General features: G+C 44.3%; 1 protein-coding gene across 3 annotated transcripts in view; it reads left to right on the top strand.

Moving 5' to 3' along the window:
* The window catches only part of SPECC1L (sperm antigen with calponin homology and coiled-coil domains 1 like), a 112,531-nt gene that overhangs the window by 86,876 nt on the left and 7,852 nt on the right, over positions 1-17,803 (top strand). Inside the window, exon 14 of one of the 3 annotated variants that reach the window (XR_004316732.1) lies at positions 13,318-13,603. The exons of the other annotated variants lie outside the window; for them this stretch is intronic. The gene's annotated coding sequence lies outside the window, so the exon portion shown is untranslated. The remainder of the gene's footprint in view (positions 1-13,317; positions 13,604-17,803) is intronic. 3 annotated transcript variants of the gene reach the window in all.

Here is a 17,803-nt window from a genome sequence, read left to right as displayed (position 1 = left end):
TTTTTTTTAAATCAGGCTTAGGTGCCAGATTTTGTCAAATGCCTTTTCTGCATTAGTTGAGAAGATCATGTTTGTTTTTCCCTTCATTCTGGCTGTGTGTGATATTTCATTCACTGATTTTCATGTGTTGAACCATCCTTGCATTCCGGGAATAAATCCCACTTGGTCATGGTGTATGATCTTTTTAATATGCTACTGAATTTGATTTGCCAATATTTTGTTGAAGATTCTTGAATCATTGTTTATAAAGTATATTTCTCTGTAGTTTTGTTTTTTTGTGTCTTATGTCTGGCTTTGGTATCAGAGTAATGTTGGCCTCATAGAATGAGTCAGGAAGTGTTTCTTGTTCTTCAATTTTTGGAAAAATTTTGAGGAGGATGTGTGTTAGCTTTTATTTAAATGTTTGGTAGAATTAACCGGTAAAGCCATCCAGTCCAGGGCTTTTCTTTGTTGGGAGTTTTTTGATTACTGATTCAGTCTCCTTACTTGTTAAAGAGCTGTTCAGATTTCCTATTTCTTCATAATTCAGCCTTTGTAGGTTTTGTGTTTCTGGGAATTTGTTCATTTCTTCTAGGTTATCTAACTTGCTGGGAAACAGTTATTCATAGTACTCTTACAATCCTTTTGATTTCTGTAGACTCGGTAGTGATGCCCCTACTTTCATTTCTGATCTTAGTAATTTGAGTCTTTTTTTCTTTGTCAATCTAGCTAAAAGTTTGTCAATTTTGTTGATCTTTTCAAGAACCAACTTTTGATTTTACTGATTTTTCTCTATTTTTCTACTCTTGATTTAGTTTATCCCTGCTCTAATCTTTACTACTTCCTTCCTTCTGTTACCTTTCGTTTTAATTTGTTCTTCTTTTTCTCATTCCTTAAAATGTAGTTTGTTGATTTCTTTCTTATTTCTTAATGTTTAAGAGAAGAGTTTATAACTATAAATTTCCCTCTCAACACTGCTTTTACTGTGTCCCTTGAGTGTTAGTATGTTGTGTTTTAATTTTCAGTTGTCTTTAACTTCTAATTTTCCTTGTGATTTTTTCTTTGATCTTTCAGTTGTTTAAGATGATTTATTTTCTAATAGTAAACCTTGTACTCCTGGGACAAGCTCTACTTGCCTATGAGGTGTTAACCTTTTTCTGTATTGTTGGATTTAGTTTGCTAAAATTTTGTTAAGAATGTTTACATCTATATTTATGAGGAATATTGGTTTGCAATTTTATCTATGTCTTTAGCAGGATTTAGTGTCAGGGTAATATGACCTCATAGAATGAGTTGGTAAGAATTCTCTCTTCTTTAGTTTTCTGGAAAACTTTATGTACAGTTGATATTATTTCTTACTTAAATGTTTGGCAAAACTCAGTGAATCCATCTGAGTCTGGAATTTTATTTGTGGGAAAGTTTTTAACTACATATCCAATGTCTTTTGTATACATAGGGCTTTTCAGGTTATCTTTTCCTTCTTGAGTGAGTTTTGGTTGTATCTTTCAAGGAATCTGTCCATTTCATCTGAGTTGTTGAATTTATTGACATAAAGTTGTTCATAATGTTCCCTTATTATCTTTTAGATATTTGTAGAATAGGAGGTGTTGTCTCTGTTCTGATTCCTGGCATTACAGTTTGTGTATTCACTTATTTCCTGATTAATCTGGTTTAAAGGTTTATCAAATTTATCTTCTCAGTGAACCAGTCATTATTTATTTTATTTATTTATTTATTTCCTGTTTTATTGATCTGTACTCTGGCCTTTTTCTTTTCTTTTCTATTGAGTAACAGTCAAATTCCAGTGTACAGCACAATTTTTCAGTTATACATGAACATACATATATTGATTGTCACGCATTTCTTTTTTTTTTTTTTTTTTTTTTTTTTTGCTGTGAGCTACCACAAGATCTTGTATATATTTCCCTGTGCTATACAGTATAATCTTTTTTATCCATCTACATTTTGAAATCACAGTCTGTCCCTTCCCACCTCCTGCCCCCTTGGCAACCACAAGTTTGTATTCTATGTCTGTGAGTCTGTTTCTGTTTTGTATTTATGTTTTTTTGTTGTTGTTTTTAGATTCCACATATGAGTGATCTCATATGGTATTTTTCTTTCTCTTTCTGGCTTACTTCACTTAGAATGACATTCTCCAGGAGCATCCATGTTGCTGCAAATGGCGTTATGTTGTCGGTTTTTATGGCTGAATGGTATTCCATTGTATAAATATACCACCTTTTCTTTATCCAGTCATCTGTTGATGGACATGTAGGCTCTTTCCATGTCTTGGCTACTGTGAATAGTGCTGTTATGAACACTGGGGTACAGGTGTCTTTTTAAAGTAGGGTTCCTTCTGGATATATGCCCAGGAGCGGGATTCCTGGGTCATATGATAAGTCTATTCCTAGTCTTTTGAGGAATCTCCACACTGTTCTCCACAGTGGCTGCACCAAACTGCATTCCCATCAGCAGTGTAGGAGAGTTCCCTTTTCTCCACAGCGTCTCCAGCATTTGCCATTTGTGGACTTCTGAATGATGGCCGTTCTGACTGGTGTGAGGTGGTACCTCATTTTAGTTTTGATTTGCATTTCTCTGATAATTAGTGATATTGAGCATTTTTTTGTGTGTGCCTATTAATCATTTATATTTCTTCCTTGGAGAATTGCTTGTTCAGGTCTTCTGCCCATTTTTGGATTGGGTTGTTAGTTTTTTCCTTATTAAGTCATATGAACTGCTTATATATTCTGAAGATCAAGCCCTCGTTGGTTTCATTTGCAAAAATTTTCTCCCATTCTGTAGGTTGTCTTTTTGTTTTACTTACGGTTTCCTTTGCTGTGCAGAAGCTTGTAAGTTTAATTAGGTCCCTTTTGTTTATTCTTGCTTTTATTTCTATTGCTTGGGTAGACTGTCCTAGAACATTTTTGAGATGTATGTGAGATAATGTTTTGCCTATAGCTTCTTCTAGGAGGTTTATTATATCTTGTCTTATGTTTAAGTCTTTGATCCATTTTCAGTTGATTTTTGTGTATGGTGTAAGGGAGTCTAGCTTCATTGTTTTACATGCTGCTGTCCAGTTTTCCCAACAACATTTGCTGAAGAGACTGTCTTTATTCCATTGTATATTCTTGCCTCCCTTGTGAAAGATTAGTTGACCAAAAGTTTGTGGGTTCATTTCTGGGCTCTCTATTCTGTTCCATGGGTCCATATGTCTGTTTTTGTACCAATACCTTGCTGTCTTGATGACTGTAGCTCTATAGTACTGTCTGAAGTCTGGGAGAGTTATTCCTCCAGCCTCTTTTTTCTCTTCAGTAATGCTTTGGCAATTCTAGGTCTTTGATGGTTCCATATAAATTTTATTATGATTTGTTCTAGTTCTGTGAAATATGTCCTGGGTAATTGGATAGGGATTGCATTAAATCTGTAGATTGCCTTGGGCAGTGTGACCATTTTAACAATATTGATTCTTCCAATCCAAAAGCATGGGATATCTTTACATTTTTCAGAGTCTTCTTTAACTTCCTTCATCAGTGGTTTATAGTTTTCTGTGTATAATTCTTTCACCTCCTTGGTTAGATTTATTCCCAGATATTTTATTACTCTGGGTGCTATTTTAAAGGGGATTGTTTCTTTACTTTCTTTTTCTGTTGATTCATTGTTAGTGTAAAGAAATGTAACTGATTTTTGAATGTTAATTTTGTAACCTGCTACCTTGCTGAACTCTTCGATCAGCTCTAGTAGTTTTTGTGTGGACCTTTTAGGGTTTTCTATATATAGTAACATGTCGTCAGCATATAGTGACACTTTTATCTCTTCTTTTCCAGTTTTCTCTCTCTTGTGTGATTGCTGTGGCTAGGACTTCCAGGACTGTGTTGAATAGGAGTGGTGATAGTGGGAAGCCTTGTGTTGTCCCAGTTTTTAGTGGGAAGCTTTTGAGTTTTTCACCGTTGAGTACTATGCTGGCTGTAGGTTTGTCATCTATAGCTTTTATGATGTTGAGATATGTTCCCTCTATACCCACTTTGGTGAGAGTTTTTATCATAAATGGATGTTGAATTTTATCAAATTCTTTTTCTGCACCTATTGAGATGATCATGTGGTTTTTGCCCTTTCTCTTGTTCATGTGATGTATTACATTGTTTGACTTGCGTATGTTGAACCACCCTGTGTCCCTCGGATGAACCCCACTTGATCATGATGTATAATCTTTTTTATGTGCTCTTGGATTCTATTTGCTAATATTTTGGTAAGGATTTTTGCATCTATGTTCATCAGTGATATTGGCCTATAATTCTCTTTTTTGGTAGTGTCTTTGCCTGGTTTTGATACCAGGGTGATGGTGGCTTCATAGAATGAGTTTGGGAGTATTCCCTCCTTTTCAGTTTTCTAGAAGAGTTTGAGAAGGACTGGTATGAGTTCTTCTTTGTATGTTTGGTAGAATTCCCCGGTGAAGCCGTCTGGTCCTGGACTTTTATTTGTAGGGAGGTTTTTTATTGCTAATTCAATTTCATTTCTAGTGATCAGTTTGTTCAAGTGGTCAGTTTCTTCTTGGTTCAGTCTTGGTGGACTGTATGTTTCAAGAAACTTGTCCATCTCCTTTAGGTTATCCAGTTTGTTTCCATATAGTTTTTCACAATATTCTCCTATGCTATTCTGTATTTCTATGTTATTTGTTGTAATTTCTCCATTTTCCTTCTTATTTTGCTTATTTGTGCTCTTTTTTCCTTTTTTGTGATTTTGGCCAGAGGTTTGTTGATTTTATTTACTTTTTCAAAAAACCAGCTCTTGGTTTGATTGATTTTTTTCTATAGTTTTTTTAAATCTCTCTTTTATTTATTTCCTCCCTAATCTTTATTGTTTCCTTCCTTCTGCTGCGTTTTGGGGGTTTTTGCTCTTCTTTTTCTAATTCTTTTAGCTGGTGGGTTAGATTGTTTATTTGAGATTGTTCTTCTTTTTTGAGGAAGTCCTGTATCGCTATAAATTTCCCTCTTAGCACTGTCTTTTCTGTGTCCCATAAATTTTGTGTGGTTGTGTTTTCATTTTCATTTGTCTCAAGGTATTTTTTAATTTCAATTTTGATTTCATCATTGACCCATTGGTTTTTTAATAGCATGTTGTTTAATCTCCATGCTTTCCTTTTTTTCTCCTTTGTTTCTCTGTAGTTGATTTCTAGTTTCATGGCATTGTGGTCAGTAAAGATGCTTGAGATAATTTCTATCTTTTAATTGTTGAGGCTTCTTTTGTGCCCAAGTACATGATCAATCCTAGAAAATGTTCTATGTGCACTTGAAAGGAATGTATGTCCTATTTTGGGGGGATGTAATGCTCTGAAAATATCCACCAACTCTAATTTTTCTATTGTATCATTTAATTTATCTGTTGCCTTATTTATTTTCTGTCTGGAAGATCTGTGTAGTGATGTTAATGCGGTGTTAAAATCTCCAGCAACGATTGTATTCCCATCAATTTCCCCCTTTATCTCTGTTAGTAATTGTTTTATGTACGTAGGTGCTCCTATATTGGGTGCATATATATTAACGAGTGTAATATCCTCATCTTGTATCACTCCTTTAATCATTATAAAATGTCCTTCTTTTATCTTTCTTTATGGCCGTTGTTTTAAAGTCTTTATTTTGTCTGAAATCAGTACCTGCTTTTTTGGCTTTTCCATTTGCATGGAATATCCTTTTCCATCCTTTCACTCTCAGTCTATATGTGTCCTTCTCCCTAAAGTGCATCTCTTGTATGCAGCATATTGAAGGTTCTTGCTTTATTATCCAGTCTGCCACTCTGCGTCTTTTGACTGGAGCATTTAGTCCATTAACATTTACAGTAATTAATGACAGATGTGTGTTTATTACCATTTTGAACTTATTTTTGCAGTTGATTTGGTATTTGCTCTTTGTTCCTTTCTTCTTCCTTTTGTGGTTTGGTGATTTTCCTTTGTATTATCTTGGATTTTATTTAGTTTTTGTGACTCGTAAGTTTTTGGCTTGTGGTTACCCCTTTTTGTAAGTCTATTAACCCATTACTATAACTGTTTGTACTAAACAGATAGTAATATAATCTCAAACCCATCCTACCGAGAACAAAAAATTTTAAAAAGAAAAGAAAAAAAAAAGTACTCTATATTTCCTTGCTTCCCTCTTCCACTCTTAATGATTTAGATGTCTTCTTTTACAATTTTATGCTTATTCTATTTGTAATTCATGGTAGTTATCACCTTTCCAGTTATGCGTTTCTCATTTTTGTAGCATCCTCCTTCTTTTCTATTTAGAATAGACCTGTCAATATTTCTTTTAGCATGGGTTTAGTGTTGCTAAACTCTTTTAGTTTTTGCTTGTCTGTGAAATTCTTTATCTCTCCTTCTATTCTAAAGGATAGCCTTGCTGGATAGAGTATCCTAGGCTGCATCTTTGTTTCATTCAGGACTTTGAATATAGCTTGCCACTCCCTTCTGGCCTGTAGTGTTTGTGTAGAGAAATCAGCTGAGAGCTTTATGGGGGTTCCTTTGTAACTCACTCTTTGTTTTTCTCTTGCTGCCTTTAGGATCATTTCTTTATCCTTGACTCTGGCCATCTTGATTATGATATGTCTTGGTGTGAGTCTGTTTGGATTCTTCCTGTTTGGGACCCTCTGAGCCTCCTTGGATATCTGATTCCTTCTTTAGGTTTGGGAAGTTTTCAGTCATGATTTCTTCCAATACCTTTTCAATCCCCTTTGTTCTTTGTTCCCCTTCTGGAACCCCTATTATGCGTAGTTTGGCATGCTTTGTATTATCCCATAGGTCCCTTATATTGTTTCCATTGTTTTTTATTTGTTTTTCTCTCAGCTGTCCTGATTGGGTGCTTTCTGTTGTCCTGTCTTCTAGGTCACTTATTCATTCCTCTGCATTACCTAGCCTGCTTTGTACAGCCTTTAGATCAGCTCTCATCTCAGCAAATGAGTTTACTAATTCTACTTGGTTTTTATTTATAGCTTCAATTTCATTTTTGACATATTTTATATCTCTAAACACTATCTCTTTTAGTTCCTTCAGTACTTTGATCAGTCCTTTTTTGAAATCTTGATTTAGTAAACCATCAATGTCTATTTCCTTGATTGTGCTTTCAGGGGGTTTCTCTTGCTCTTTTAATTGGGAGTGGTTCCTCTGCTTCTTTATATTGCTCATATCTCTCTGGCACTGTGGCCTAAGGAGTATCAGTTATCTATTGTGGTCCTTAAGGAGTTTATTTATTTATCTATCTAAAGCCTATGCAGGAGTAAAACTTAAAAAAGAGAGAATTTTAAAAGGATGGAGAAAAAAAGATTTGAAAACAGTGTAGTATCAATAATAGAAGAGCAAGTTGAAGCAGAATAGCAATCGAGTTGAGACGTCTTTTAAAAACCTTAAAAAATGGAGAAAAAAATCAAAAAACAATATTTGAGACCTGTGTGTAATCAATAACAGGAGATCAAAACCAAGAGAATTAAAAATGAAATGATGTGGATTTTTAAAAATAATGATAAAAATACTTTAAAAGAAAAATTTTAAAGGGATTAAAACTATAGACATATACAATTGTTTAAAAAGTAAAAATTAAAAGGGCAATAGAAAATAGAACAGATATAAAAAAGATTTAAAAAAAAAAAAAGATGTGTTCTCCTGGAGACTGTGAGCTCTTGATGATTTTATCGAGAGGTCTTTCTGTCTTCGCCCTGTTTCGTGAACTCAGCTTGCTGTTCCCAAGGGCCCTCCATTGGTGCCCTCATCTGTGCTGCTCCCAGTGGCTGTCCGCTGGCAGATCACGCCCCCTCCCTGTGCCGCAGTCAGATGCTGCACTCAGACAAGGTAGGCGGGAGGATCGGGCCCCCTCCCAGCACCGAGGTTAGGAGCTGCAGAAGCTGCCTGCTCTGCCTCTTTGGTGCTCCGTAGGCGGCCTCGGGGAAGACCGCAGAACAGCCCCCCCCCCCCGCTCCATTCCTAAACTCAGTTCCTTGTTTGTCTTGGTGTTGCAAGTTCTCTGAGGTACCAGGGCAGAAAGGTCCTATCTGCTTTGGGCTGTAAACAAGTCTCAGTCCTGCCTAGGAGGTTGTGGAGCCTCTGGTGTGGATTCAGGTCTCGGCCCTGCCCCCACTTGGGTGCTGCATACAGGAGGATATGGCAGCTGTGGCTGTGCCCCACCTCTCTTCTCGCGAGAAGTGCCCGTAATGTTTCCGCGGGTCTGAGGAGACAAAGGCTATAGCGTCTCTCCCCCCAGGGCACACCAGCAGTATTGCTTTGCTTTTTTCACAATTTATGGGTGACCCAGATTGTTCTGCTCTGTATCCCCTCCCAGCCACAGCGCGCAGCACCTTCCAGTCCCTCGGGAATGCCTCAGTGCATCCGCCCTAGTCCTCCGCCCAGCTCAGACAGCCTGTCCCGTCCCCCCAGCTGCCGGCTCGCGTCTCAGGCTGGGTGTTGCGGGGATCCTTTGTGCCTGTTTAACTTAGTTCTGTCAGTCAAGGGGTGCTCCGTGCAGATATGAGCCTCAGAGCCTCCCCCTCCATCCCGCTGGCCTCTCTGTTGGAGAGGGGGAGGTTCAGCGAACCAGCGCTAGTCCTCCTTTGCTGCTCCCTCCCCGCGGGACAGTCCCGCACTGGTTTGCTTTTTGTTCTTTTTTCCTGTTCTCCCACCAGATTTTTGGCGTCTTTGTATTTTGAAGAGGGCGATGTTCTGTCGGAGTTTGGCAAGTGCTCTGGTTGGCTGGGTGGGGCCATGGATGTGAGTTTTGGTGTATTTGTGGGAGAGGGTGAGCTACGAGCGTCCTTCTACTCCACCATCTTGGCTCCTCCCTTTATTTTCTTTATTCAATAGCTTACCTTGGGTTTCATTTACTCTTTAGTTTCTTTAGGTAGAATTTGTTGTCTAGATTTGAAGCGTTTTTCTACTATAGGTGCCTTTTGCTAGGAATTTCCCCTCAGTACTGCTTTAGTGGTATCCCACAAATTTAGATCCATTGCGTATTCATTTTCGTTCAGCTCAAAATACTTACTAATTTAATTTCCCTTTTGGTTTCTTTTTTGACCCATGAATTTATAGGAATATGTTATTTAGTTTCTAAGCACTTAAAGATTTTCCAGAGATCTTTTTTAGGGGAGGGGAGGTAATTGGGCTTTTATTTATTTATTTTAACGGGGGTAATGGGGATTTAACCCAGAACCTTGTGCATGCTAAGCACACATTTTGCCACTTGAGCTATACCCTCCCCACCAGAGATCTTTGTTACTGATTTCTAATTTAATTCCATTGAGGTCAGAGAACGTATTGTCTATAGCTTAAATCTCTTATAAGTGTATTGAGACTCATTTTGTGCCCCAGAACATGGTGTATGGTTTTATTTTATTTATTATTTTTTACTTACACAGTGATGTTCATTGCAGCATTATTTACAATACTGCAGTGGTGGAAACAACCCGTATCCATTCTACAGATAAAGAAACTGATGCACAGTGAAGTCAGATATTTAGACCGTGATCACATAGGTGAGAAATGGTGGAACCAGGATTTGAACTCAAGACTGGTTCCAGAATCTCTGCTCTTAACCACTGCACAGTGGTGTATGGTTTAAATGCTGTTCTGCTGTTGTGGGGAGCCGTTCTGTGAGTGTCAGTCAGAGCCCGGTGGGAGAGTGTTGTCCACGTCTTCTGCATCTTCGACTCCTTTCAGGCTCCTGTTCCTCAGCCTTTGGGTTGGAAGACTGGGATCTCCTGACTGGAGTTGTGGGTTATCTGTGTCTCCTTGCAGTTACAGTAGCTTCTGCTTTGTGTATTTTGAAACTTATTGGGTACATAAATGTCAAGGATGATGTCCCTTTGAGAAATTTACCTCTGTCATGAAATGACCTTCTTTATCTATGACAATACTCTTTTCTCTGAGATCTACTTTGTCTGTTATTAATACGTCTACTCTGGCTTTCGTTTAGTATGAGATGTATTTTTCTAGTGTGTTTCTTGTAGGTAGCTTATAGTTGAGTATTACCACATTACTATTTTTAAATATTATTTCCTAATGATTATAGGATTGCAATACATATCACATTACTTTAAGTTTTTCTGAGCTGCTTTTGATAAAGTATAGCAGGTTTGCTCCAGTGCAGCGCCATTCCTCCTCGTCCTTTGCGCTCAGTCACGTGTTAGATATGTGCTACAGACCCAGCAGTACAGTGTCACGAGCATTCCTATACAATGTTATGTTTTTTAAAACTTAGAAGAAAAGTAACAAGAGCTGTTTCAGGCAAGAGAGCCAGAGGCTCCCGCTGTCCTTACCTGAAGTTTCATCCCTTTTTGTGAGTATTGCTGCTTCACTTACTTGCCTTTGATTGATTTCCAGGGCCCTGAAATGGTTATTTTTGACAAATTTGCCCAGTTCTATGTTGTTCCTTGGGAGAGGATTTGCCAATCTCTGCTCTATCACAGCGAGAAGTCTCCTCATTTGCTTCCTTCTGGGGCTTTTCTTTATTTCCCGGCCGTCTCACTAAGAGGCAGCAAAGGAGCACCATTCCGTATCCTCCTGGAATCGCGTGTCCCTGGATTGAAGAGTCAGGAGAGTGAAGGCTAATGGACAGATAAAAATAGCCCGGCCCTTCGCAGCTTCCTTTGAAGTAGTGGACGGCCCATAGACAAGTAGGAGAAAGGAAGTTCTCTTCGTAAACTGTGGCGTGTCATGGGGTGCCTGCTGGTGTCACCCGCACGGCCCAGGTGCTGGTGCTGCCCCCTACCCCTGGGGGGCCGCTGCTCATTCCCAGCACCTGGAAGCTGTGAAGGTGGCTTTCCTCACCTGAAGAGGCTGGCCAGGTCTCCTGTTACTCTTCTTGGTCACCGCATGCTGGAAGGGGCCCGGAACAGAGTCGTGTCCTCCGCACACGCACACGATGCTTTCTCCCCTGGTCTGGGGCGAGGGAGGAAGGGCACTGCCATGAAAACGACCCTCCCTTTTAAGGAAGCCTTCGGTCTCTCTAGGGAGAACGTTACCAGGGCCACTTCCCCCATCCTCCCTTCTCCTTCCCCCTTTTCCACCTTCCTGGCACCCTCCCTTTGTGATTCAAGTCAGGCCTAGGGCAGGGGAGGCAGAGCTCTGCCAGTAGACAGGGTGCAGTTAAAACAACGTGTTTGGGATTCCTAATTTCTCAGAGCAGAGGCTAGAGTTGGTTCAGTTTCCTCTCCTGTAACTGGAATCTTAGGTCATAGGAATGGCTTCCCAGAGTCAAAAATAAAAAAACGTGCAGGCAGGAGATAAGAGTCTTGATCTGAATCAAATCTAGATTGGAAGTCTGAATTTTTTCATTTTACATTGTCACTTTGCATGGAAGCTAAGTTCCCATACAGAAAGAGCTTATTGTTTGTAAATATCACTGTGTTCCAGGGGTTAAAAATACTTGAACAAAGGGGAGGAGTGGCCAGCTCTGTGGTCCTGCCCGTTCTTTATGTGGACTTTCATAGACTCATGAGCCCTCTCCAGTGAAGCGTTTAAAACTGCTCGTCTGCTTGTTCCCTGACCTGATGACACGACCTTCGTCCAGAAAGCTCGCAGCAACCGGGCAAGGAGTCCCATGTCTACCAGGCACCGCCAGGCAGTCGAGGGAGCTCAGTCCCGGCTCGCTTCGCACGGCGGAGGTTAAACCGTCGCCCAGCGGTCACAGCGGAGTGAAATAACTGTTTCCTGTTTTCAGGGGATTCCTTTTACTGCCAAACATAGCAGCTGGGATACAAAGTTTTCCCAGAATCACAATGTACTTCTTGTGTTCTGTTTAAACATGATTTGACAGCAGCTGTTAACATCTATTTCTAGAAATGTCAGGGCTATAATTTGTTAAGTTAATTGCTTTAATAACATTGTGATAAATTAGTTTGATCATTGTTTTAGTGTGAGGTAGATGATACTACTCAGTTAAGTGCCCCCTGGTGACGCCAGGTAGGTTTCCCTGAGCAGGAGAGAGTGATGCAGTCACAAGGGCACCGCTCCTTAGATGCCGATTCTCGCCCTCACTGTGAGATCGTTCAGAGCTACAGGCAGGGCCCGTGAGCCTGGGAAGATGCTCAGTAGTGGGGACCAGCCGCCTGGTGGAGCCGGGGCCTGCACAGCGGCCGCAGTGTCTCACGTACGCCTGCTGCGACCTCACCACCAGGTCGGGCTGGGACTGCGGGAGGCCGAGAGGTCTGCAAGGTTCCCATTGCCGCAGGAACCTGTGGCTCTGAAACGCGGGTCCTGCTCCCCTTCCTCCTTCCGCATGTACCTCTCCCGGATGACAGAGACACTCGCTGAGTCTGGGCGACATTTGATGGCCAGTGATGTAGGTTAGCTCTAAGATAACTGTCTCGGGAATGCATTTACTTAGATAAAATTTGAAGCACTTCATCTGAATCAGCACCCAAAATTCCATTCTCAGAAGTTGGAGGAAGTCAGACTTCAGACAGTCCCTAGAAGTCACGAAGACAGGGCTTTCATTCCACAGAGAGGAAGCTGCCGGTCAGTGGGGTGGCGTGCTTGCCTGAGACCTCATACTGGGGCTCCCGGCGCCCAGCCCCAGGCACCTTCTGCTGGCCACCCTACCTCCCCAGTGGTGTCCCCAACTTTTCAGTAAGTTTCCAGTAAGTAGGTCTTATTATATGAGTAATGCTGAGAAATAGAAATCAGATAAGTAACATTTTCAAGAGCTGCCTAATTATTTTGCTAAAAGCAGAATCATTAAATTGTCTGGGTCAGATACTTTTCATGTATCATCTCAGATAGCACACACAGTCCTTTACTTCCTTATGTGGTGAGAAATCTTTTTTTTCCCTGTGCTTCATCGACTTTGATGGGATGCCAGTGTCAATGCCAAGTTCACAGGGGAGTTGAAACCTGACAGGTTAATTTCATTACCTCCTGATGCTCTGGCTTTTCACAGACGAGTGTAGCCTGAGGTCATTTAGGAAATTTAGGGTGACCTGTTCATTTGTAGAATCAGGTGATTTGATTTGTAATGATGCTCCATTGCACCTCGTGAGACCCGTGGTGACAACCATTAGATACTGGGGGCTGCGGGGTAGACGGAGAAACTAGTTCCTTTCTGAGTGGGCTCCTTGGAGCCAGGAGAAAGGAGGCTGGTTCGGTGGTCTACTGCCCCGTAATAAACACCACTCTGAAAGTCAGTGGCTTAAAGTAATCATGACGTTGACTTAGCTCATACATCTGTGGTCTAGGTGGGGTGCGGCCAGGCCAGTTTGTCTCCCCAACTCCACTCACTGGAGGCTCCCACCCTCCCGTGTCTGGTGGTTGATGGTCGAGACTTTGTTTGGGGCTGTGACCGGACACCTCCATGCCACCCCTCCCCGTAGCCAAGCTTCCTCATCGCGTGCTGGCTGCAATCTGGGCACACATCCCGAGACCAACAAGTGACAGCCCTGCCTTTCACGACCGGGTCTGAAGGGATCCTGCAGCATCTCTGCCACACCATCTGTCAGTGACACCGAGGCTACCCGGTGATGGGGGAGGCGGACACCACCTCCTGATGGGCGCCACCAGGCTCCGAGGAGGACTCAGGGCCGGAAATGTCGCCAGGGTCATTCTGAAGAGTCCAGTCTGCACAGAGACTGTCATCTCTTATCTTGGGAAGGAGAGAAGGTAATGATTTTAAATGCCACTGCCTCACAGGTGAGGGGAAGCTGGCTGGAGTAGGAACGGTCAGTGGCAGGGTCCCATGATGTAAGCAGGGCCCTCCGGTGGGTCTAACAGCGGATCCCCGGGCTTCCCTCAGCCCCTGGCCTGGTTCTGGTCCCACGTGGTTTAACCCCGCACGGCACTCAGCTACGGAGCTCTGACACACCAAGAATGAGCCAAGGGTTAAACCTGAGAGAGCCTGCGTAGTGCCGGAGTCTCAGCGTTTGTGTGGCCCTGGGGGTCCTTTTTTTTTAAATAGATATGTTGAGGTAGAATTCACATACATTATTACTCTACATAATTTTTCTTCCAGTTTTACTGAAGTAGGATTGACGTAGCAGCCCTGGATAGGTTTAAAGTGTACAGCCTAACAAAGCCACTGCAGAAAAAGCTCTGTGAATGTCTGTCACCACGTACAAACACAGAATAAAGGAAAAACACTTTTCTTGTGATGAGAACTCTTAGGACTTACTCTCTTAACAGCTTTCATGCGTAACATGTGACAGTGTTAGTGCAACGTTTGTATTACTTTCCAGTACTTACTTATCTTAAAACTGGAAGTTTGTACCTTTGACCTCCCTCCCCCCCCGCCCCGGTAACCACAGATCTCATCTTTTTTTCTGTGCGTTTGTTTATTTGTTTTTGACATATAATTGACCTTCAACACTGTGTTAGTTCCTGATGCATAAAACAGAGGTTTGGTATTTCTGAACAGTACGAAATGATCGCCACTACTGCACGTACTTAAAGTTGACAGTTTGATGATTTCTGATTCATACATGTGTGTGAAGTATCCCCGCGGAAGACGAGCATCTCCATCTCGCGCAGGTCCCCTGGTGCCCCCTGCCCACTGCGGTCCCTCAGCAGGGTTTGCAGTTTTTGTAGTTGTGCATGAATGGAATCCTAGGTGTGCAGTTCTGGGGAGGGGTCTGGCTTCTCTCACTTAGAGTAATTATTTTGAGAGTCATTTATGTTGTGGTGGGTATCAACATTCATTTTCCTTGTGCCTGAAGAGAGTCCGTGTTATGGACAACTTGCTGTCCATTCGGCTGTTGGCGGGCTTTGGGCCGTTTCCAGTGGTTGCTCGTTGTGAATAAAGCTCCCGTGGGAGACAGTGGAAAGTGGGTTGGCTGCACCGTGTGGTAGGTTTAGGTGTTACCTTTTAAGAAGCTGCCAGACTGTCCCTGACGTGGCTGCACGCTCTCCCGCCCCCAGTTCCTTCGCGCCCTGGCCAGGGCTGGACGTGCTCGGCCCACGTCCTCCTGGGTGTGCTGGTTTGGGTTGTGTAGGTGCCTGTGAGCTGATGGTGCTGAGGTCTCCCCGTGGGTACGCTTGTGATGCGCTCCTGTATCTTTGCTCAAGTGTCATGGCCACTGCAGGGAGGGGTGTGATGCTGTCTAGAGAATGACCTTTGCCCTCAAGGAGCTACCAAAACTATTTCTGCACTGTACTTTTTGCAGGCCTTTTAAAATTGTGCCTTTTCCTGGGCATAAGACAGGCTTTTGTGTGACTCAGGTTTGTGGTCACAGGCCATCATCGCCGTGCCCCACAGGGTTTGGCTGCGAGCGGCCTTTGTGCGTCTGCTGACACCGCGTCCTCCACCACAGGGCCCGGAGAAGAGCGTTTCCTGCATCCCTCTGCTTTGCCCTTGAGGGCCAGGTTGAGAGCCGTGGAGCTGGGCTCTGGGGGAAGTGCTGGGTGGCCCTGCAGTGGTGTTCCCTTCTTAGATGCTGTGCCATTTTCCCTCTGCCAAGATGGCGCCTTGTAGGTGTGGAACCAGCACACTGACAGATCTGCGAGAGCAGCGGTTCCTGCTGGGAGCCGAGGAGTAGGTTCATCTTGAGGTGAGTGCACTGCACTGAGCACCTCTTTACTGAGACCGTTTCCTTCCCTGGCTGCTGCCAGGCCTGGGCCCATCATGGCCAGGCTGCTTGGACCGCGGCGTCCTGGTTGGACACGTGTTACCTGCGGCTTCAGAAACGAGAGGCGCTGTGCAGGGAAGACCAGGGGCTTGGCACCTCCCTGCCGGGGTCCCCGCCCGTACCCTGGTCTGGGTCTGCTCTGATTCCATTAATAGTGTATCGTAGTCTCTGTGGTAGCATCCTTTTTTTATAAATCATTTTTTTTCAAATTTAAGGTATTTGAGTTAGTCCAGATACACCCTGTGTCTGTCCTTCTGCTCTAGGAAGTGCCACTGTATTCCGGCAGCCCTCATGTTCAGAAACTGAAAGTTTTTTTAAGCCCATCTCTATATGGAAACCTTCAGATCCTCTGGGCCATCTTCTCTCTCTCCTTCAGGGCTCTTCTCATGCAGCAGGTTAACTCAGCAGACCTCGCTGCTGCCTCAGGAGCGAGTCCAGGGAGGGGCGCCCTGCGCAGCTCCAACACACAGTGGTCCTGGAGCCACCCGTCCTTCCCGCCCGGCCCAGGCAGAGGGGCCCTGCCCGGGGAGCTGACTCAAGGCCCGCACCAGCCAGACTGCACCTCCTCCGTCCGCCTCAGAGCCTGGGCACAAAGCTGGCGACCTCTGTCCCCAGGAGAGACTGAGGAGGCCACCCCAGGATGTGCTGAGGGCTGACTCTCATCCTGCCAACACCTCCTAGGAGCACTGGGACCAGGATACCCTGCCCCCTCCCTCCCTCGCCCGAGTCCTCCCGGGCTCACGCCAGGGTTACTGTCTCTCCTCCCGTTGAAATCGCATTTCAGTGAGCAGTGACCCTGCTAAGCGAAACGCCATGTAGAAGAGCAGAGGCAGGAGCTGCGGATGGAACTGTTCAGATGGCCCAGGGCTCGTGACTCAGCTGACCTCGTCGGTGCCAGTCTCCTGACTTGTCAAGAAGCGGACCTCGTGGTTCCTGTGTGTTTCTCCATGAAAAGTTGCCTTTTGGAGGGTTTTTGGGAAACGTGGGCCATCAGTCTGATCTCTGTGGGTGCTGTTTATTGACTTTGAACTGTTCCCTCGAGATAGGTTCATCTGACTAGGAAGCGTTGGGGCAGGTTACACCACCTGGTGGTGCCTTCCATGTCGTCACTGGGCCTTTGGCACAGGTGCTGCCCTGAGCGCGTCAGCAGCGTCTTGTGGGCGGCCTTCCTCCCTGGACGCGGGAACAGCCCCTCACAGGGGACGGACCGCAGAACAAGCTCCTTTGAGTGAGCAGAGCCCCCCAGTGCACCCTGATGGTGAAGGAGGCAGATTGGTGTCCTGCCTCCTACCTTTAGCTATTTTTGTTTTTTAAAAACTTAAAGCAGGGCCATAATAAGTTCTCATAAAACCCACTCTTGGGTCATTACACGCTCTCAGCCGGGTAGGTCAGTTGCCACGATACCTACCTGGTGCACAGAGGTACGGGGCAGAAGCCACGTCCGAAGTCTGCCAGTGGTTCTTCACTGTGGTGCACCTCCATCTTGGGGCCGGTGCTCCTGCCTCCTGACTGCGTGCTGGGCATCTGGGGACCCTGATGGACTATGAGGCCCAGATCAGGCGGATCGACCTCCCAGGGGAGGGCTGGACACATGTCGCTTGGAAAAGGCTTTGCAGGTGATTCTGAGGCACAGTGAGGATGGAGGGTCCTTACTGGAACCCCCTCCCCGCCCAAGATGTGGGATTCTGTCCTCAGGGTCTCTGGCTCACCCTGGGCTGCCTGCCCTGACTTCCTTCCTTACTTCCTCCCGCTTTACACATGAGCCTCAGCACGACACCCAGGTGAGCGGGCCTCGCTCTCCCCAACATCCGCGCTCCCTCCCCCAACTGGGGCAGAGCCTGGCTGGACGTCAAACAGGAGACACACGAGGTCCCCAGGCTTCACTTGGATGCTGCCGCCTGCGCCCCAAGGCCTTCAGCCTCCCTGGCCATCCCTCCAGGCCGTGAAAACTGCCTGTGGGGGGTTTTCCCATTGTAGATGCTGCACCCCTGCCCACCTCACCCAGGTCCCCAGACACCCGCAGGACTGCCCTGTAGCCTTGGCTGAGGCCCGTGGCCAGGGGTTTGTGCGAGGATCCCTCCTACCTCCTGCAGGTGAGGCGTGGCCCCAGCACCCCACTTCCCGGTGTGTCGGTCATGGGAGGACCCTCCACGGCCAGAGGGAGCTGGTGCTGTGAGTTACAGGGATGAGTCACGGGCTTTGGCCCTGCTTTATGCCCATAAAAGTGGCATTTCCTAAAATA

This window comes from Camelus ferus, chromosome 32, assembly GCF_009834535.1.
Source record: "Camelus ferus isolate YT-003-E chromosome 32, BCGSAC_Cfer_1.0, whole genome shotgun sequence".
Taxonomy (NCBI): domain Eukaryota; kingdom Metazoa; phylum Chordata; class Mammalia; order Artiodactyla; family Camelidae; genus Camelus; species Camelus ferus.
The sequence above is the reverse complement of the archived record's forward strand: the minus strand, read 5'-3'. Positions and strand labels throughout refer to the sequence as shown.